The sequence below is a fragment of the Cygnus atratus genome, chromosome 31 (genome assembly GCF_013377495.2).
Source record: "Cygnus atratus isolate AKBS03 ecotype Queensland, Australia chromosome 31, CAtr_DNAZoo_HiC_assembly, whole genome shotgun sequence".
NCBI lineage: Eukaryota > Metazoa > Chordata > Aves > Anseriformes > Anatidae > Cygnus > Cygnus atratus.
The window spans coordinates 183,800-205,809 of record NC_066392.1 but is presented as its reverse complement, the minus strand read 5'-3'; the positions used below and the strand labels follow the sequence as shown (position 1 = coordinate 205,809).

General features: G+C 52.1%; 1 pseudogene; it reads left to right on the top strand.

Moving 5' to 3' along the window:
* The first annotated feature begins 93 nt into the window (after positions 1 to 93).
* Positions 94 to 19,866, top strand: LOC126913606 (olfactory receptor 14C36-like; annotated as a pseudogene).
* Positions 19,867 to 22,010: the final 2,144 nt, after the last annotated feature.

Genomic DNA, 22,010 nt, shown 5'->3' with positions numbered 1-22,010 from the left:
CACAGGTCTTTTCTTTTGTCTTCTTGATAGCAGCAGAATATTCTGTTCTTCACTGTCATGGCCTATGACCGCTACGTTGCCATCTGCAAGCCCCTGCACTACGGGAGCCTCGTGGGCAGCAGAGCTTGTGCCCAGATGGCAGCAGCTGCCTGGGGCAGTGGCTTTCTCAATGCTGTCCTGCACACGGCCACTACATTTTCCCTGCCCCTCTGCCAAGGCAATGCTGTGGACCAGTTCTTCTGTGAGATCCCCCAGATCCTCAAGCTCTCCTGCTCAGATGCCTACCTCAGGGAAGTTGGGGCTACTTGCAATTAGCTTTCTGTTTAGGTATTGGTTGTTTTGTTTTCATTGTGGTGTCCTATGTGCAGATCTTCAGGGCAGTGCTGAGGATGCCCTCTGAGCAGGGCCGGCACAAAGCCTTTTCCACGTGCCTCCCTCACCTGGCCGTGGTCTCCCTGTTTATCAGCACTGGCATGTTTGCCTACCTGAAGCCCCCCTCTGATCTCCTCCCCATCCCTGGACCTGGTGATGGCAGTTCTGTACTCGGTGGTGCCTCCAGCAGTGAACCCCCTCATCTACAGCATGAGGAACAGGGAACTAAGGAATTCAGTGAAGACAGTTCTAGAATACACAATTCTTCAATATATTTACATATAATAATATGCATAAAATCAAAATTCCTATATTTCCTCAAAAAAGTAAGACAATTTTTTGTTAATATTCATCTGTATTATTATATTCTGGAAATATTGTTTCTGATTTAAATAATATATTTCTTATCCTCCTACTTGTTAATCATTTCCCCAGAGATGCCAGTTTCCTGCATGGATATACCCAATAAGGAAGTTATCAGAAGTTCACTGCACTCAGCTGCCGTCTCTTCCCATCTCCTTTGGAGCTGGGGGAGCAGCCCCAGCATGCAGGAGGGGCTCAGGGCCCCTGCTGCTTCCCTGGAGCCATGGCCATGGCCAGCAGCAGGACGTGGCCTTTTCACTGCTGCTCTCTTTTGGCTTCCTAACTGTTTTCCTTGTGCTCTTGTATCTGTGTTAGTCCTTGAGGTCTCATGTACCTTGGTGACAGTCCTGTTGTCTCTGCAGTGACATCCCTGTGGCTGCAGGCAGCAGCAGGCACTGTGCAGCCCTGGGTCACAGCTGGCCTCCCTGCTAGCACCACAGTAACAAGAGGGGCTGCTCAGGGCAAAGCCAGAAGCCTGGGCACCTCTTCCAAATGTGCTATCAGGAATAGAGCCAAGGGGTTGCTCCCTGCTCTTCTGTTTTCTGGGCTTCTTCATGGAGTGAAGGACACAGGCTGAAAGTCCCAGGGCGGTCTGTGAGGGACCAAGGGCAGGACTAAGAGCTCCCGTTATGGCGGCACTTGCCTAAGGAGATGACAACTGGTCTTGGACTCATCTGCATGGGACTGTGCCCCCTGCAGTGGGTCTGATGGCCGATGCCAGCCTGGAGAGGAATCTGGAGCTGCCAGGAGATGTCAGGGGATCTCCAGGGACAAGGAGCTCAGTGGGTAGTGATTAGCACCTCATAAAATGACCGTGCAAGGTAGTGTCTGGTAACAACCAAGGTGAATCTGAGGAGTGCATGGGCTCCTCAGATTGGTCAGGCTGGGCCAGCTGTCACAGCAGGTTCCCCTCCCAGCTTCTTGCCCACCTGCAGCCAACTCACTCCTGGGGCAGAGTGAGAACCACAGAAGGCCTTGATGCTGTGCAAGCACTGCTCAGGAACAGTGACCACAGCCATGGGTGACCAACACTACTCCGGTCACATATCAAAAGCACAGCACCACAGGGGCTGCTCTGCAGAGAGTAACTCCGTCCCAGCCAGAGACAATAGAGGGCCCCACGCTGGACAAGAAGGCTCCTTCTGAGATCTGGAAGGAGCCAGGAAGTCCTCATAAACACCAGGACAATTGAGGAAGTCCAAAGGCCCTTGTGAAGGGTCACTGAGTGCCACCTGAGAGGCAGTGCTGGGCAGTGGGGAGGGCCAGGAGAAAGACTTGTGTGAAGGCTGTGAGAAATGAGGAAATTCAGGGCTTTAGCAGATCCTTAAAGTCAAGCTTGAGACCCAAAATGGAAAGCAATGTATGTCTGTGGGTGGAGGAGGAGGAGGCGAGTCCCAGGACAGGGGCAGGGCTGAAGGGCCCTGCGCGAAGCTGGGCTGATGGGAAAATGTCCACCTTGCGTGTGTGCCTCAGCCTGGCAGAAGGGGCCTGCCCAGCGGTGCGGGATGGCTGGGCTGTGCTCAGCCATGCCCCAGGAGCTGACCTTGCTCTCTTCCTCCCCGCCACTCCCCACACGGGGCAGGCCCTCAGGAAACACCCCTGAGCCTGGAGATGCACCAACCTGCTGCGGCGAGGTGCCACTACTGCAGGGGAAGAGGGGAGGGTTGGAGAGACACGTGGGGCCTGCGGGCAAGAGTGGTGTGGCCTGGGGAAGTGAGGGCTTGGGAAAAGTTACCCTGGATCCATAGGAGCCATTCTGGAAAGAAAACTTGTGGGCAGGAACAGCACATTTCTGGAGGTGCAGAGCTGCTGGGCACATTGTGCAGGGTGCTCTGATGGACTTTTGTGTCCTTTTCCGTCGTGTCTTAAGTGCCACTTTTCTCAGAAATAGAGTAGCCAACAGAGGTGTGATGGATACGCTGAGATCATGAAAGCCATCATCAACATGCCCCTAAGAAGATGACTGATATGGGCAGGTCAGGAGAAACCCAGGACAGGAGAAATGTGAGATTTGGAGGAGGGAATAGGGGCTTGGCCAGCAGAAATTAAGGATTTTGTAGAGGTAAGAAGGTTCAGGTTTTTGCTGATGCTGTTGTAACTGTGACTTAAAATAGTCACCTGAGGCCCTTCACCGGCTTCAACCAGTAAACTTAATCCCTAAATTTAAATGCTACTCCACACCCTGACAGGAATCCACTGCTCTTATGCCTGAGCTCAAAGTATGTACTGAAGCCAAAACTATGCCCATAGCCTCTTTCCCTTACCCTTACTCTCTTGCTTACCTTGATCCCTCCCCTTAACACTAGATTTAAATGCTTTATTTGACCCTAGACTTCTTGGCAGACCTAAACAAACCCCTAAATCACAAGCCTTGTCCATACCCTAACCACACAGCTGACACACCAAGTAGAACACCAAACCCTCCCACTAAATCTTTGTTTAAACTCTAACCCAGAAATATGAGACCTAGTCCCTAACCCCATTCATGAAAATCTAACACATAAAGCCCCTTTTCCTGTGCATTAACCTCCTCACCTTCAGCCCCTCTCCTAACCCTTAACTTAAAGTGCTTGGCCCCTTGGGGCAAGGCAGGAATTGTGAGACTTCTCTGCAGTCACCTGGCATTCAGAGATGGATGTGAGGGGCCATGGATCTGATCAGCTTGTGGGCCACAAGGAGGAGGTGGGTGGGAATGCTCTGATGAGCTCAGCTCTGCCTCAGGATGTCCTGCCCCAGCAGGAGGAATGTGACTGTGGCAGTGACTGTGAGGTCACTTCTGTCTCTGCAGCTGATAGGGCAGCAGCAGGAACGTGTCACGGAAAGGGACTGTGAGGTCCCTTCTGTCTGTAGGTGGCACGTCAGCCCTTGGCTTCTCCCTGGGATCGGCACTTTGGGGCTGACATGTGCCAGTGGCCCTGCTAGGCCAGCAGAAGGCCCCTGCTTGGCATGCTGACTGTGGGATCCCCTCTGCCTCCATCCCCAGGAGGACCCAGACAGAAAGAAGGCCCGCATAGGGGTTGTCCTGTCCCTTCTGCTTGAGTCCAGCACTGGACAGCAGGAGGCACAAGGCTTGGCTGTGTCTAGCCAAGAAGCTGCAAGGCCAGCAGCAGGCCCAGGGCTTGGAAGATGCTGGTGACTACCTATGATCAGACTCTAGCTTTGTGTTTCAAGGAACAGCTGGTGAGGTTTGATGAGACATGGATGAGATGATGGAAATGCTGGGATGAGAGTAAGGTGGTGGACAGAGATGGGTGTCTGCAGACTTCAAGGAAATAGGACAAAGTGTGGAACAGCATAGAAAAGCCTGCAGAGAAGAAGGCAGAGGGTGCTGGCAAGAAGGGAAGGCCCCAACAGCCCTGACATTTTTGTCCCTTTGGCTAGAGCTTCTGAGGAGACGAGATATAGTCATTGCAATGGGGCCTCACTGCTTCCTTGATACCCTGTGCAGGGGTGGGGAGGTGTCATAATGAAGTTCTTCTCGTGGCATCACACTGCCCACCACATCATACAGACCCCAAGAAGAGCCCTGAGCCAGACGTGGGGGTGCAGGATCTCCCCTCCCAGTGGCTGGGGTCAGGCCTTGGCCCTTCTGCTTCACCAAAACCAACCAAGACTTTTCTCAGCACAGCGCTTTGCCTGTCTGCAATCATGGCCTCCAATTATCTGCCCTAACAAGTCCCTGGGGAGGCTTTGCTTAGTAACAGCCCTCAGTGGGGCTCATTAATACTCCAAGTCACTTCAACTTTTCCTTCTGACTTTACCTTTTCAAACGGTTACATCATTCTCCTCTCAGTACCCAAGTTTCATTGACTCAGCACCAAAATACACCACGGAACTCATTAAGACATCGAAAGTCCTAAACAGCCATATCTCTCCCACAGTTTTCTTCACGTCTTCAAGACTTGTGCAGCTAATTGAGAGCTTTCATGGTGTAGTTAAGGAGGAAGATTTCAAAGAGCATCTAATAGAAATCTTTCCTCCTTTTAAAGGCTGAATTTTGGTGCATTTCAGTTTGGAGCATCATTTTCCTATAGATATTGGTCTAGGGTTACTCCTTTGAAGCCCTGTATAGGTAGGAAGAGCAGGGGTTTTCCTATTTAAAAACAAACAGCAGGAAATCATGCTGCAATTTTCAAAAAAAAAATAAATAAACAAAGTTCGAAGTTCCTCATTTTTTAGCCTCCAGTGAATGTTTACCTTCCCAAAACGATGACTGTTCATGATATATTTTACACTGATTAATAGGAAATTTAAAATAATTGTGTTAATATTAATCCGGTATCATACTAATTAAATGATAAATAATGAGTTTCTTGCTAAGGAAACCATTAGACAGACTGCTGAGAGATGGGCGAGCTGGAACTCACTGAAACTCAAAGCAGCAACTGGGTTGGTGAGAGCGGTCTGAATGATCAAAGAGTAAGGGGAGGGCAAAGCAGGAGAACCATGGGAAGTGCATGGGTCCAGACAGGCAGCTGGAAAGGGGACATTCAGCAGGGTCTGTGTAATCAAGTCAGGTTTTGATGCCTGGAAGATGAGGGAGCACACCATGATAGACAAAGCGATGACAATGCAAGTACAGGTGAACACCAGTATTTCTTCTCCTGTGCTGAATATAGATCATGGAAATTCTCATTTCTTCGTGATAGAAATTACACTTCACGTGACACTTTTTATGGAAGGGATTGAATCATTTGAGCTGATGAGTAGTTGCTTTATTAGTTAAGGACTAAAAGAAATACTGAGTATTCAGGCAGAGCTTTGCTGTCTGACCATAAGCAACCAGGGAAAACCTCCTGTGGCCCCGTTGTGTTTGAGGCACTTCCCTGGACCAGCAGATGTCAGAAAAGACCTGCAGGAGACCAGAGCCCTTTGGGAAAATCAGGTGGAGCCAGGTGGAGTTCCCAGGGCACCTCCACTGCCAGCAGTGGTCTTTGTCCCTGTAACTGCAGCCCAGCCCAGCACAGGAAACCCCTTCAAAGACAACACCCTAGTTCAGTGGGTTCCTGGGGTTGACCTAGATTTGAAATGGCCATTGGAAACCCATGATACTCTCCCTTAGTTCTACTAGACACTTGAACATCCATTTACCTTCCTGGGTCATCTTCCTGGGTCATCTAGCAAACTCAGGCTGAAAAACTCAAGTATAGCATGCTTCAAATGGCTGAGGCAGAATCCATCAGCTTGCCCCACTTTGGGGAATCATCCCCTTCCAACTAGGGATATGAAAGTGAAAAGTGTGAAATGACCCGTCAGGTCAATGCGCAGAGTAAGGGAAAGTCACACATATTGTGCTGGAGTGTCAGAGGGCAAAAAGCACTGCACTATGCCTCAGAATGATCAAGGAGAGATAATCCGGTTCATCCATGAGTTAAAGCAGAGTGAAGGACACTGAGTTGTGTCCTAACACGAAGAAGGATGTACATCCCTGGTGAAGGAACCGTCTTTTTGTGCCATCACCAATGCAAATTACACAAGAACTACATCAAATAAAGGTAACCTGTCCCACCCTGGCCCTGTCACACCACGGGGCAGCGGAGGGACCTTTTTCAGTTTCAGCCTCTTTTTCAGAGAGGCTTTGCCCTCTCCCTGTGCACCACAGGGCAGAGCCTGGCCCTGGACGCTCCGTGAGCGCCGTGCAGGTCCTGGCAGGCTGTGGTTAGGGAACGAATGCCCTGGGCCCCCTTCCTGCTCTGCCCAGGCCAGCAAGGGCCCACGAGCGGCCTCCTGTCCCCTGCCCCTGCAGCTCTGGGCTCCCTTCCCCAGCCCTGGCTCTGCAGCACCAAGCCCTGCTGGGAGCCCTCCCCTGCATGCTGCCACCGCTCCCTGACGCTGCTGGTGCCCTCTGCCGGGCACTGCCCAGCCCAGCCCAGCCCCTGCCCACCTCTCCCCACCCCCCTGCCCTTGCCTGGTCACCCAGTCTTGGCCCTTTCCTACTGTTCACTGAAGGCCTCTGAGACCTTTGTGCTGTGGCCTCGCTGTGTGTCCTGGCATTGCAGAGCTCCCATCAGCCCGTGCATCCTTTGGCTTAGCTTTACTGTGAAGACCCACTCGCTGCCCACCCAACACAAGGCACACGGCATCCCAGGAGAACCCTTAGGTATCCCTGGTGGCTCCCGATACCTCCCTGATGCCGCCAGCCCTGTCACGTTTCAATCCCAGGAAGCTGCTTCTTGAGCGGTCAGGGCCTCCAGGGGCACTGGGAATCCACCAGTGACGACTCAGTCCAGCCCTGACTCCCTCACCCAGCACCCCGTGCCCTCCTGCCCCTGTGTCCGGGTGGCACCCAAGCACAAGAGTGAGGCCTTGAGCCTGGCATTCCCTGAGCGTCTTCTGCACTCCAGTTTGGGAAGAAGAGCCCTGAGCACTGAGCAACTTCATTTTACTAAGAAGATGCCACAACAGAGACCAGGTGTCATTTAGGAATAAACACATTCTCTGGGTCACACAGAGGGTTGGTCATCTGGAAAAGAGGAATGAAAACAAACATTTAACTGCAAACCGAATTTTAAACAATGCTACACCTAAAGGTCACAAATTGCCTGAGATTAACTTGAACAAAACTAGAAAAGTGAGACAGCCATTCATTGCTAAGTGAATATTACCACTAGAATCAGTTTCTTCAGCGTGGCTTTCAGGTCCTGGTTCCTCATGCTGTAGATGAGGGGGTTCACTGCTGGAGGTACTACCTACATATAAAACTGCCACCACCAGGTCCAACGATGGTGAGGAGTACGGAGCGGGGCTTCAGGTAGGCAACCATGGCATGTGCTGACAAACAGGGAGACCACGGCCAGGTGAGGGAGGCACGTGGAAAAGGCTTTGTGCAGGCCCTGCTCAGAGGGCATCCTCAGCACTGCCCTGAAGATCTGCACATAGGACAGCACAATGAAGACAAAACAACCAAACGCTAAAGAAAAACTAAATACAAGTGCCCCAACTTCCCTGAGGTAGGCATCTGAGCAGGAGAGCTTGAGGATCTGGGGGATCTCACAGAAGAACTGGTCCACAGCATTGCCTTGGCAGAGGGGCAGGGAAAATGTCGTGGCCGTGTGCAGGACAGCATTGAGAAAGCCACTGCCCCAGGCAGCTGCTGCCATCTGGGCACAAGCTCTGCTGCCCACGAGGCTCCCGTAGTGCAGGGGCTTGCAGATGGCAACGTAGCGGTCATAGGCCATGATGGTGAGAAAACAATACTCCGCTCCAACAAAGAAGACAAACAGAAAGACCTGGGCAACACATCCTTGATAGGAGATGGCCCTGGTGTCCCAGAGGGCATTGGCCATGGCTTTGGGCAGAGTGGTGGAGATGCAGCCCAGGTCGAGGAGGGCGAGGTTGAGGAGGAAGAAGTACATGGGGGTGTGGAGGCGGTGGTCGCAGGCTACGGCGGTGAGGATGAGGCCGTTGCCCAGGAGGGCAGCCAGGTAGATGCCCAGGAAGAGCCCGAAGTGCAGGAGCTGCAGCTCCCGCGTGTCTGCGAATGCCAGCAGGAGGAACTCAGTGATGGAGCTGCTGTTGGACATCTGCTGTTTAGAGGACATCGGGTTCTGCTCAAAGAATAGAAAGACAGTAAGAATGTACAACCGACTTACTAGAGGGAAACTGATACCATTTCTCATTTAAACCTCCCCAAATGATTCTCCACAGCCAGGCAGGCATATGGCAGGTCCCTTTCCTGAGTTCTACTTGGTCCTGCCTTAGGGTGTCCCTGGGAGCAGGAGACTTTGCTCTGGGCAATGGTAGAGTCAGTCCTGTCCTACAGGCAGAGATAAAGAGGAATTTGGTGTCATCTCAGCTTTACTTTACTGCTAATATCAAAGACTTTCGCCCCAGTTTGGCTCACATTCAAACCAACTGCTGAGGAGTGCTGTTGGGATTTTTTTTTTATTTTGTATTTTTTATTCTAGCTGCCCCAACACACCTGAAGGCTGTTTTTAAGTCAGAAGTCCAGACATCTCTCCTGCACTCCAAGTAAGACCCTGTGGATCCTCAGAGACAAAGGGACTGTACCCTTATAGCCCATGAGTCCTTTAGAGTGTTAAGGACCCTAAGTCCATCAGTCCTGCTGTCAGCTGCCCTCTGCTGGCGTTTCTTTGATCTACAGGACAGTTGCACTCAGAAGTGCATCTCAAAAAAACCTGGACGCTGCTGAGAGCAGAGGAATCCAGGCTCCAAGTGCCCATCTCCAGACCCCTCACCCTGTCCCCGTACTCCCCTTCCCCCAAGCACCCCGACGGCTCACTCCATGGGCAGGTGAAACCCCCATCCCCAGGCAGCCTGGGAACAAGACCAGCAGCAGCACGGCCAGGTGCAGAAGCCAGGAGGAATGGCAGCGTGCTGCTGCCAGGGGAGGCAAGGCCAGGGAGGGACAGACGGACACTCAGCAGACCCTCCTGGGCTGCAGCTCTGCCTGCAGAGGAGGCAGCTCCTGCTCATTGCAAACGATCTGTGCTCACCTCAAGCCTGCAGACACCTCCCAAAGGCAGGGCACTGGGCATCGGAGGGATTTGCAGCTCCTAAAGATCAGCTAGGATAAAACCTGAGAGGACCACAATGATGGTGTTGGTGCAGTTTGTGGGCTGAGGTGTGGGAAGGGGACTTTATGAAGTTCATTGATGGCATATTGGTCCCTCACTGCAATGCTCCAGGAGTCTCAGTCTCCTGTACAATCCTGACAATCCATTACCATGAAACCTGCCTCCCCTCCACTGGAGGAATCAGAAAGCACAGCCTGCAGAAAAAGGCTTGCATTTCAGGTAGCCCCTGCCTTGGTCTTTCTCTTGAAACATCCAACCATAAATGCCATTCTCTAAAGCATCTTCTACTCCTCGCTGGAGAAAGAGAGAGACCCATCCTGACAGATGCTATCAGCCATCGGATGTGCCAGCTGTAGAAGACCCCTGTGGCAACCCCACCTGCATGGCCCTGCTGCCAGAGACTCACGGTGCCAAGAGCCTGCAGATCTGTCCTGCCACACGCTGCCCTCTGTTGCTGCGCTCCTCACTGCCTCCAAGCCCTCTCTCCTTGTCTCCTCTCCCCGTGCCAGCTGCGGTCAGAGCCCCCAGCCCTGCTGCGCTGTGCAGAGGAGCTGCTCCTGGGCAGAGCTGTCTCTCTGCAGCGCTGCCCGCTTGCCACGAGCTCCCCTTGGGCCCAGGAGCCCGGCCCAGCTCAGCAGCACAGCACCCGACCATGGCATCGCTTGCTCTGTGCCATTGGGCTCCCTCGAGGTGTCCCCAAGGCCTCAGGGCTGACAGCTCCCGAAGGCAGCAGGGTCTCTGCTGGGCTGTGGTGCTTGGAGCAGGCTGAAGTCATCACCGAGTGCCCTTCTCTGAACACAGGAGAGATGACTTTTACAAGTGTGATTTGTGCTGTTGGACTGTTGTTGTCAAACATGTTGTGCTTTAACCTGTCAGGCACCGAAGCAATACAGAGCAATACAGAGCTGTTAGCTCACACCCACCACTCAAAAGCTTATTTGTTGAAATATAGACAGTTTAAAAAGACAGAAAATAAAGATAGAAGAATAACAGTAACAATAACAATAAAGAATAACACATTTTATTATTATTATTCTTACATGTATAACGCAAGTGATGCAGAATGCAATTGCTCATCACAGATTGACCGATGCCCAGCCTTTCCCCAAGGCAGGGGTCCCCCTGAACCTGGCCACTTGCACTTCATGTATCCCTGCCTCTAGGATGGAGGTAGATTTTTGCATCCCATTTTCTCATGGCCTCTTCATGGTCACACAGTTAAAACCACAGGGCTGCACGTAGTATGCACGCACTATATCAACTTTCTTGGGCAGATGGATACTTACACCTGACAGCTGAGCTATTGGTTCGTGCAGGTGGGGAAGAAGATGTAGCCTCTTGTACTTGTTGGAACTCATGAGAAAGTTTCTCCGTAGATGAGACGCAGGCTCATAGGGAAGAAGAGAGACTTTCTTTGTAATGCCAGTAGTTGGCTAGCCGATTCATCCCATGTGGGTTCCTCTTGGTCTTTCCAGGTCATTACTGCCAATGAGTTGGCATATGATGATGGTGCGCTCTGTACAAATGTCTGCCACATGGGTCATGGGCACTTGACTTCATCTGGATCTTTGGACAGCTGTTTGTTGTCTAGGTTACTATCAATCACCTCCAACATGGCTAATTCCCTCAGGTACCGGATACCCCTCTGCATGGTGGTCCACTTTCCTGGTTGACATACAAGATCTTTCTTGAAGGGATACCTTTCCTTCAAGCATGACAGGATTAAGTTCCTTGTGTCCTTTTCCAATGGCTTTGTCAATCAAAATCCGGCTGCTTGGCTTCCCTGCCCTCTAATTCCAGGCTATTGGCCCTGTTCTCCCAGCACTGGAGCAGCCAGGTGACAATGTGCTCACCAAGATGATGGCTGAAATCTTTTCCCATATCTCCTAGCTAACACTGGGATAGGGACCAGTTGGTTTCTGATGCTTATATGATCTCTTCTTCTTTGTCCTCCTGCTTCCATGATGGCCCAACTTTGGAGAAACCTGCCTTATCTTCTTCTCCCTCCTTTCTTGTCTGCGTAGGAGTTTCTTTCCTTTCTAAAGAAAAACTGACTTCCACACCCATTGTTTTCACTTTCAAAAAGAGGCAACTCGATAGTGGCACAGGCTGGTTCTCTGGCCCAGCCATAGGAGCCCCTTGCAGGGGCTGGAGTGGCTGCAGGGCCCATCACAGGAGTTGTTCTGGCTGCAGGGCCTTTCAGAGCAGTTGGAGTGGCTGCAGGGCCTATCGCAGGTTTTGGAGTGGCTCTAGGGCCTGTCACAGGGGTCGGTTTAACTTTGGGTGCACCTCAGGAGCCCGAGTGCCTGCAATGCTTGTTGCAATGTTTGGAGTGGCTTTGGACAGGCTATATGCCTGTCCTGGAGGAGAAGGGGGAGGTGCAGGAGAAAGGGAGAGGGAAGAAGTGGTGAAAAGCATCCCCCACTGTCCATCCCAGTTCCAGCCACCATCACCACCCGCCCTGCATACATTTCCTCCCCGAGGAGAAAAGGCAAAGAGTATAAAAGAGTGTAATTCTAAATAATTTTTAAGAAATGAAGAGATGATTCCTGAGGTATTAACACGTGGCTCAGGGGCTGGTGCCAATACAGAAATGTTGGTTTTTTTGACCATGGGGCGCTTTACTCGGCACCCGGCCTGGTGACTGCAGACGGGTCCCTATCTCCAAGGAGAAAACGGATCCTAGCCCAGGAGCTGGCAGGGCTCGTTGAGAGGGCTTTAAACTAGGAAAGAAGGGGAACGGGGCTGAAATAAGTCTTGTTGGAGCTGTAACAGGGGGAACAATGGCAAGGCCAGGGGAGAAGGCAATGGCCCGACTGAAGTGCATCTACACTAATGCACGCAGCATGGGTAACAAACAAGAGGAGCTGGAAGCCATCGTGCAGCAGGAAGGCTATGACTTGGTTGCCATCACGGAAATGTGGTGGGACCACTCTCATGACTGGAGTGCTGCAATGCCTGGCTATAGGCTCTTCAGAAGGGACAGGCAGCACAGAAGGGGTGGTGGTGTGGCTCTCTATATTAGAGAGTGTTTTGATGTTGAGGAACTTGAGGCTGGGAATGATAAGGTTGAGTCTCTTTGGGTTAAGATCAGAGGGAAGGCCAACAAGGCAAGCATCCTGGTGGGGGTCTGTTATAGACCACCGAATCAGGATGAGGAGATAGATGAGGATTATACAGGCAGCTGGCAGAAGCCGTGAAATCGTCAGCGCTTGTTCTCGTGGGGGACTTCAACTTCCCAGACATATCCTGGAAGCACAACACAGCCCAGAGAAAGCAGTCTAAGAGGTTTCTGGAGAGCGTGGAAGATAGCTTCCTGACACAGCTGGTTAGTGAGCCTACCAGGGGAGGTGCCCCGCTAGACCTTCTCTTCACAAACAGAGAAGGACTGGTGGGAGTTGTGGTGGTTGGAAACTGTCTTGGGCAGAGTGAGCACGTTCAGTTCTCTATTCTTGGCGAAGGCCAGGAAGGGGACCAGTAAAACCGCTGTCTTGGGCTTCCGGAGGGCTGACTTTGAGCTGTTCAGGTCACTGGTTGGCAGAGTCCCTTGGGAGGAGGTTCTGAAGGTCAGAGGAGTCCAGGAAGGCTGGGCACTCCTCAAGAAGGAAATCTTAATGGCTCAGGAGCGGTCTGTCCCCACGTGCCCAAAGACGAGCCGGCGCGGAACTAGACCGGCCTGGCTGAGCAGAGAGTTGTGGCTCGAGCTTAGGAGAAAAAGGAGGGTTTATAATCTTTGGAAAAGAGGGCGGGCTACTCAAGAGGACTATAAGGATGTTGCGAGGCTGTGCAGGGATAAAATTAGGAAGGCCAAAGCTCATCTGGAGCTCAACCTGGCTACTGCCGTTAAAGATAACAAAAAAAGTTTTTACAAATACATCAATGCAAAAAGGAGGACTAAGGAGAATCTCCATCCTTTACTGGATGCGGGGGGAAACTTAGTTACAAAAGATGAGGAAAAGGCTGAGGTACTCAATGCCTTCTTTGCCTCAGTCTTTAGCGGCAAGACCAGTTGTTCTCTGGATACCCAGTACCCTGAGCTGGTGGAAGGGGATGGGGAGCAAGATGTGGCCCTCGCTGTCCACGAGGAAATGGTTGGCGACCTGCTACAGCACTTGGATGTACGCAAGTCGATGGGGCCGGATGGGATCCACCCGAGGGTACTGAGAGAACTGGCGGAGGAGCTGGCCAAGCCGCTTTCCATCATTTATCGGCAGTCCTGGCTATCAGGAGAGGTCCCAGTCGACTGGCGGCTAGCAAATGTGACGCCCATCTACAAGAAGGGCCGGAGGGTAGACCCGGGGAACTATAGGCCTGTTAGTTTGACCTCAGTGCCAGGGAAGCTCATGGAGCAGATTATCTTGAATGTCATCACGAGGCACTTGAAGGGCAACCAGGCGATCAGGCCCAGTCAGCATGGGTTTATGAAAGGTAGGTCCTGCTTGACGAACCTGATCTCCTTCTATGACCAAGTGACGCGCCTGGTGGATGAGGGGAAGGCTGTGCATGTGATCTACTTTGACTTCAGTAAGGCTTTTGATACCGTTTCCCACAATATTCTCCTGCTCTTGGCTTGGACTGGCGTATGCTTTGTTGGGTTAAAAACTGGCTGGATGGCCGGGCCCAAAGAGTTGTGGTGAATGGAGTCAAATCCAGTTGGAGGCTGGTTACTAGTGGAGTCCCCCAGGGCTCAGTGCTGGGGCCGGTCCTCTTTAATATCTTTATCGATGACCTGGATGGGGGCTGGAGTGCACCCTCAGTAAGTTTGCAGATGACACCAAGTTAGGGGCGTGTGTCGATCTGCTCGAGGGAAGGAAGGCTCTGCAGGAGGATCTGGATAGGCTGGACCGATGGGCTGAGGTCAACTGTATGAAGTTCAACAAGGCCAAGTGCCGGGTCCTGCACCTGGGGCACAACAACCCCAAGCAGAGCTACAGGCTGGGAGATGAGTGGTTGGAAAACTGCCTGGCGGAGAAGGACCTGGGAGTATTGGTTGATAGGCAGCTGAATATGAGCCAGCAGTGTGCTCAGGAGGCCAAGAAGGCCAACAGCATCCTGGCTTGTATAAGAAGCAGTGTGGCCAGCAGGTCTAGGGAGGTGATTGTCCCCCTGTACTCGGCTCTGGTGAGGCCGCACCTCGAGTACTGTGTTCAGTTTTGGGCCCCTCGCTACAAGAAGGACATGGAGGTGCTCGAGAGAGTCCAGAGAAGGGCAACGAGGCTGGTGTGGGGTCTGGAGAACAAGTCTTACGAGGAGCGGCTGAGGGAGCTGGGGTTGTCTAGCCTGGAGAAGAGGAGGCTCAGGGGAGACCTCATCGCTCTCTATAGGTACCTTAAAGGAGGCTGTAGAGAGGTGGGGGTTGGTCTATTCTCCCACGTGCCTGGTGGCAGGACGAGGGGGAATGGGCTCAAGTTGCGCCAGGGGAGGTTTAGGTTGGATATTGGGAAGAACTTCTTTACTGAAAGGGTTGTTAGGCATTGGAATGGGCTGTCCAGGGAAGTGGTTGAGTCACCATCCCTGGAGGTCTTTAAAAGACGTTTAGATGTAGTCCTTAGTGATATGGTTTAGTGGAGGTCTTGTTAGTGTTAGGACAGAGGTTGGACTAGATGATCTTGGAGGTCTCTTCCAACCTAGACGATTCTGTGATTCTGTGATTCTGTGATGCCACTGCTGAACACTCCTGTTCTCAGCTGCCCTGTGTCACCCCTCTGTGAACTGAAGGACCGTCCCGCTCAGGCCTTTTGCCTGAGAAGAAACTGGAGAGAGCTGAGAGCAGAGAAGCTCCAGTCCAAGTGCAGCTGGGCAGAATCCTCACCTTGTCTCTTGGTGTCTGAGCAAGACCTCAGCTCTTTTCTCCTAGCCAGGGCTGCAGAGGCCTCACTCCAGCTGCCAACAGACAGGCATCCAGCAGCACAGACATGGCCTTAGCATGGAGGTGTCTCCTCCTTGGGGCACCTGGATAACACAAGGATGCCACGAGAGAGGTGCATCCTGCTGGAGAAGAGCCTGCAGACCAGGAGGATGCCCCACAGACAGAGCTGGATATTCACAAACTGGGGTGTCCCAATATCCAGTCTGCATCCCCTGCAATTTCTGGAGGAGGCCACCTCACTCTTGGCTGACCAAGGGCAGCTGGGTTATGACATTCCACGGGTCTTCTGCCAGACTGCCTCACCTCGCAGTGCCATCCAGCAGGACTCTCAAAGCCTACCTGCATTGCCCACCGCCCTCCCAGAAACAAGACCCAGCAGGAGACCCTTCCAGGACGTGCAGCTGCATGGCCCTGCAGCCAGAGACTTCCCTTGTCAAGGGCTGTGCAGATTTCTCCTGCAGGCAGCTCTCAGCATCCTCCCACTGCCAAGTGCCTCCAAGCCCTCTCTCCTTCTCTCCTGTCCCCATGCCACCTGCGGTCAGAGCCCCCAGCCCTGCTGCGCTGTGCAGAGGAGCTGCTCCTGGGCAGAGCTGTCTCTCTGCACCACGGCCCTCTTGCCAGGAGCTCTCTCTGTCCCAGGAGCCCGGCCCAGCTCAGCACCAGACGCCCAGCCCAAGGCATTGCAATCCCCCCTCGGGGGGCTTTGGGGAGGAGCCCACGAACCTCAGGCACTGAGAGACAATTGAAGACATCTCTCCAGAAGTCCAAGTCAGAGGCAAGTTTCCTGCAGTGTCCCCCTGAGGGCCAGCACTGACACAGCCTCCCTTGGAGCTCGTTAGAGCAGAGCATTGGAGGCAGTGAGGACAAGGAGACAAAGGCAATGTGAAGGTGGCACTGGTGTGTAGGAAATCTGGATGTGTTTCACCAAGCACAAGGGTCAGGCCTTGACCCCCAGGCCCCTGGGAAGGGCAGATCCTCTCCTTTCACACCTTGCTCAGAGCACTTCCTGGGGCAGTAGGAGATGGGGATGTGCATGGGCAAGTGCAGGAGAATGGTCCGAGCCCTGCCTGGTTCATGGGTGGGGGCGAGGAGGCAATGAGGCCCTGGTGCTTTACCGATAAGCTGTCTCCTCCTAGGCCTCAGTGGCAGAGACAACAGCCAGAGCCATGGACTCAAAGTCCTGGGTCCTGTTGGGACTCTCAGCCTTGTCAGAGGCCTCTATCCTCTCCACACCAGGCTGTTCAAACGACTCCCAGACCTGCACCTCTTTCCCTGCTGGCCGCAGACCCTTGTCCGTGTTGTGTCTTACAGGATCTGAGCTGAGTCTGATAACTCAGATCTTCTTGGTGGCCATGCTTCTTGTAAGGCAGCTCTGGTGGAAGCTGGCCTGGTTCTTGGTGAGCAGCACCACTGCTCGTATGGCATCCCTCGTGGTGCTCAGGCTCTCCTCCTCCTGGGCACTGCTCACTCAGCAGGGTCCCAGTCTGCCCTGATGGGTGGGGTTCCTCTTCCTCTGCTGCAGGACTGCGCTTCGTCTCTTCGTAAATGTCAAGATGTTCCTTTAGGCCAAATCCTGCAGTTTCTCAAGGTTCCCCTGGACAGTTGCCCCATTCTATCAGCTGTTAATATCTGCAGGCAGATGGCTCACCCTGATTGTGATCATCCGGGGAACTACAGGCCTGTCAGTGTGACCTCTGTGCCAGGGAAACTCATGGAGCAGATTTTCTTGAGTACCATCACGCAACACTTCCAGGACAACCAGGTGATCAGGCCCAGTCAGCATGAGATTACCAAAGCAGGCCCTGCTTGACAAGTCAGATCTCAACCTGTGACAAGGTGATGTGCTCAGTGGACAAGGGAAAGGCTGTGGATGTTGGCTACCTAGGCTTCAATAAGGTTTTTGAAACCACTTCCCACAGCATTCTCCCGGAGAAACTCAAGGCCTGGATGGACGTACGCTTCATTGGGTTAAAAAGTGGCTGAGTCTCCAAGTCCAAAGCGCTGTGGTGAATGGAGCCAAAGGCAACTGGAGGCCAGTCACTAGTGGCGTCCCCCAGGGCCCAGTACTGGGGCCAGTTCCCTTTAGTATCTTCAACAATGATGTGGATGAGGGGATCGAGTGCACCCTCAGTAAGTTTGCAGGTGACACCAAGTTCAGAAAGAGTGTTGATCTGCTCGAGGGTAGGAGGGCTCTGCAGAGGGATCTGGATAGGCTGCACCCATGGGCTGAGGCCAACTGCATGAAGTTCAACAAGGCCAAGTGCTGGGTCCTGCTCTTGGGGAACAACAACCCCACCCATACAGGGAGAAGAGAAGCTGGACAGCTGCCTGGTGATAAGGGCCCTGGGGATAGTGGTAGATAGTTGGCCGAGGATGAGCCAGCAGCGTGCTCAGGTAGCCAAGAAGGCCAACAGAATCCTGGCTTGTACCAGAAATACAGTCAGCAGGATGAGGGATATGATTGTCCCTCTGTAACTCAGACCTGGTGAGGCCAAACCTCAAGTTCAGCTCTGGGGCCCCCTGTGTAAGGACACAGATCTATTAGAATGAGTCCAGAGGAGGGCCACGAGGATGATCAATGGCCTGGAGCACCTCTCCTATGAAGACAGTCTGAGGGAGTTGGGGTTGTTCAGCCTGGAGAAGAGAAGGCTCTGGGAGACCTTACAGTGGCCTTCCAGTACCTAAAGGGGCCTACAGGAAAGCTGGGGAGGGACTCTTCATCCAAGAGAGTAGTGATAGGACTAGGGGTAATGGTTTAAACTGAAAGAGGGTAGATTCAGATTAGACATTAGAAAGAAGTTCTTTACTCAGAGGGTGGTGAGGAACAGGCTGTCCAGAGAAGCTGTGGATGCCCCATCCCTGGAGGTGTTCAAGGCCAGGTTGGATGGGGCTTTGAGCAACCTGGTCTAGTGGAAGGTGTCCCTGCCCAGGGCAGGGGAGTTGGAATTCTGTGATCTTTAAGGTCCTTTCATACCCAAACTGTTCTGTAATTCTGTAAATATGAAACACAGCACCATACCAGCTACTAGGAAGAAAAATTTACTCTTTTGCAGTCAAAACTAGGACAATATTCACTGCTTACTCCATACCATGTCTGTCATGCTCCGGTCCAACACTTTCCAATTAATCACCACCATCTGTCTTTTCTGTCTTTTGATATGCTCAAAAAATATCATTTCCTTAGGCTATTTGTGTCTATAATAATACTAATAATACTAATAATATATTCTATTTTATGTTGCTGTTTTTGTTATTGTTATTATTATTTCCTTTGTGTCCTATTAATCTGCTTTTATATCAAACCATAAACTTTTTTTTTCTTTTTATTTTTTTTCCTCCCAGTTCTCTCCTCCATTGCATTGGATGAATAGCTTTGTAGTGTTGAGCCGCCTGCCGGGTCAAACCACAGCACGTCTTCTTGGTGCCTAGCTGTGGAGCACAAAGGTTGAGATGACAGATCTGACCAGAGCGTTTTAAAAGTAAGTTGTTCTAAGCATTAGATCAGTTTAACAGGTTGCTGATCACAATGTCGATCTTTTTGATCTGGGGTCTGTTGTGCTTGTTTTCGGAATTGTGTTGTATAGCACATTGCTAACTGTCTGTCTTCCATGTCATGCTGTTCATCAATTCTGGGGGCAGGTTTAAGTTAATCTTTTGCTGTATTGGATAACACTGACTTCTGATAGGATAAAATTATTGCCACCTCATGTACCTCAGGAATCATCTCTTCATTTCTTAAAAATTATTTAGAATTACACTCTTTTATACTCTTTGCCTTTTCTCCTCGGGGAGGAAATGTATGCAGGGCGGGTGGTGATGGTGGCTGGAACTGGGATGGACAGTGGGGGATGCTTTTCACCACTTCTTCCCTCTCCCTTTCTCCTGCACCTCCCCCTTCTCCTCCAGGACAGGCATATAGCCTGTCCAAAGCCACTCCAAACATTGCAACAAGCATTGCAGGCACTCGGGCTCCTGAGGTGCACCCAAAGTTAAACCGACCCCTGTGACAGGCTCCTAGAGCCACTCCAAAACCTTCAATAGGCCCTGCAGCTACTCCAACTCCTCTGAAAGGCCCTGCAGCCAGAACAACTCCTGTGATGGGCCCTGCAGCCACTCCAGCCCCTGCAAGGGGCTCTATGGCTGGGCCAGAGAACCAGCCTGTGCCACTATCAGTTGCCTCTTTTGAAAGTGAAAACAATGGGTGTGGAAGTCAGTTTTTCTTTAGAAAGGAAAGAAACTCCTACGCAGACAAGAAAGGAGGGAGAAGAAGATAAGGCAGGTTTCTCCAAAGTGGGGCCACCATGGAAGCAGGAGGACAAAGAAGAAGAGATCATATAAGCATCAGAAACCAACTGGTCCCTATCCCAGTGTTAGCTAGGAGATATGGGAAAAGATTTCAGCCCTCATCTCGGTGAGCACATTGTCACCTGGCTGCTCCAGTGCTGGGAGAACAGGGCCAATAGCCTGGAATTAGAGGGCAGGGAAGCCAAGCAGCCGGATTTTGATTGACAAAGCCATTGGAAAAGGACACAAGGAACTTAATCCTGTCATGCTTGAACGAAAGGTATCCCTTCAAGAAAGATCATGTATGTCAACCAAGGAAAGTGGACCACCATGGAGAGGGGTATCCGGTACCTGAGGGAATTAGCCATGTTGGAGGTGATTGATAGTAACCTAGACAACAAACAGCTGTCCAAAGATCCAGATGAAGTCAAGTGCCCATGACCCATGTGGCAGAAGTTTGTACAGAGCGCACCATCATCATATGCCAGCTCATTGGCAGATAATGACCTGGAAAGACCAAGAGGAACCCATGGTGGATGAATTGGCTAGCCAACTCCGGCATTACAAAGAAAGTCTCTCTTCTTCCCTATGGGCCTGCATCTCATCTAGAGAGAAACTTTCTCATGAGGTGCAAGAACTACAAGAGAATACATCTTCCTCCCCACCTGCACGAACCAATAGCTCAGCTGTCAAGTGTAAGTATCCATCTGCCCAAGAAAGTTGATATAGTGCGTGCACACTACGTGTGACCATGAAGAGGCCATGAGAAAATGGGATGCAAAAATCTACCTCCATCCTAGAGGCAGGGATACATGAAGTGCAAGTGGCCAGGTTCAGGGGGACCCCTGCTTGGGGAAAGGCTGGGCATCGGTCAGTCTGTGATGAGCAATTGCATTCTGCATCACTTGCGTTATACATGTAAGAATAATAATAATAAATGTGTTATTCTTTATTATTATTGTTACTGTTATTCTTCTATCTTTATTTTCTGTCTTTTTAAACTGTCTATATTTCAACAAATAAGCTTTTGAGTGGTGGGTGTGAGCTAACAGCTCTGTATTGCTTGACATGATGGTGCCTGACAGGTTAAAGCACAACGTGTTTGACAACAACAGTCCAACAGCACAAATCACACGTGTAAAAGTCATCTCTCCTGTGTTCAGAGAAGGGCACTCAGGTGATGACTTCAGTCTGCTTCAGACACCACAGCCCAGCAGAGACCCTGCTGCCTTCGGGAGCTGTCAGCCCTGAGGCCTTGGGGACACCTCGAGGGAGCCCAATGGCACAGAGCAAGCGATGCCATGGTCGGGTGCTGTGCTGCTGAGCTGGGCCGGGCTCCTGGGCCCAAGGGGAGCTCGTGGCAAGCGGGCAGCGCTGCAGAGAGACAGCTCTGCCCAGGAGCAGCTCCTCTGCACAGCGCAGCAGGGCTGGGGGCTCTGACCGCAGCTGGCACGGGGAGAGGAGACAAGGAGAGAGGGCTTGGAGGCAGTGAGGAGTGCAGCAACAGAGGGCAGCGTGTGGCAGGACAGATCTGCAGGCTCTTGGCACCGTGAGTCTCTGGCAGCAGGGCCATGCAGGTGGGGTTGCCACAGGGGTCTTCTACAGCTGGCACATCCAATGGCTGATAGCATCTGTCAGGATGTCTGTTTCTCCAGCGAGGAGTAGAAGATGCTTTAGAGAATGGCATTTATAAGGGGGCATTTGAAGAGGAAGACTGAGGCTTGGTTTATCTGAAGGGAAAGGCTTTTTTGGATTCTGTGCTTTCAGATTCCTGCTGTGAAGGGGAATCTGGGTGAATCTGAGCACATAGACTCTGGGATGGGGCTGTGAGCATGGACAGGGAGGAGACTTGTGGACACAGAACCGGCTCCCAGCAGGGACACAGGCGGGCAGCAGGGGCATGGGTAGGTGGTGAGAGGGAGCTGCTGCCAGAAATGTTTTAGGAGGGAGGGCTCAGGCACCTCCGTGCCATCCCCTGCAGGGCAGGCGCCTTCCCTGGGACACCCCCTGCTCTCCTCTCCCACCAGCACAGCCTCTGCCCTCAAGCCCCCGCTGTCCCCAGCAGGAGCTGCCTCCTCTGCATGCAGAGCTGCAGCCCAGGAGGGTCTGCTGAGTGTCCGTCTGTCCCTCCCTGGCCTTGCCTCCCCTGGCAGCAGCACGCTGCCATTCCTCCTGGCTTCTGCACCTGGCCGTGCTGCTGCTGGTCTTGTTCCCAGGCTGCCTGGGGATGGGGGTTTCACCTGCCCATGGAGTGAGCCGTCGGGGTGCTTGGGGGAAGGGGAGTACGGGGACAGGGTGAGGGGTCTGGAGATGGACACTTGGAGCCTGGCTTCTTCTGTCCTCAGCAGTCTTCAAGCTCTTCTCAGTAGAACCTCCTTAGTGCAATTGTCCTGCAGTCAAAGAGATGCCAGCAGAGAGCAGCTGAATCCAATGCACGAAAGGGATCTGCCAACTGTCCTGCGTGCAGTTGGGCAAGTGCTTTGAGGGGCTTAATTGAGAAATGGGAATGGTTTTCTCAGATCACTCTGCTATATTATTACTGTATTTCTGTTCCTTTGGCAGGACCCAATGCCCAGAAGCAGGAA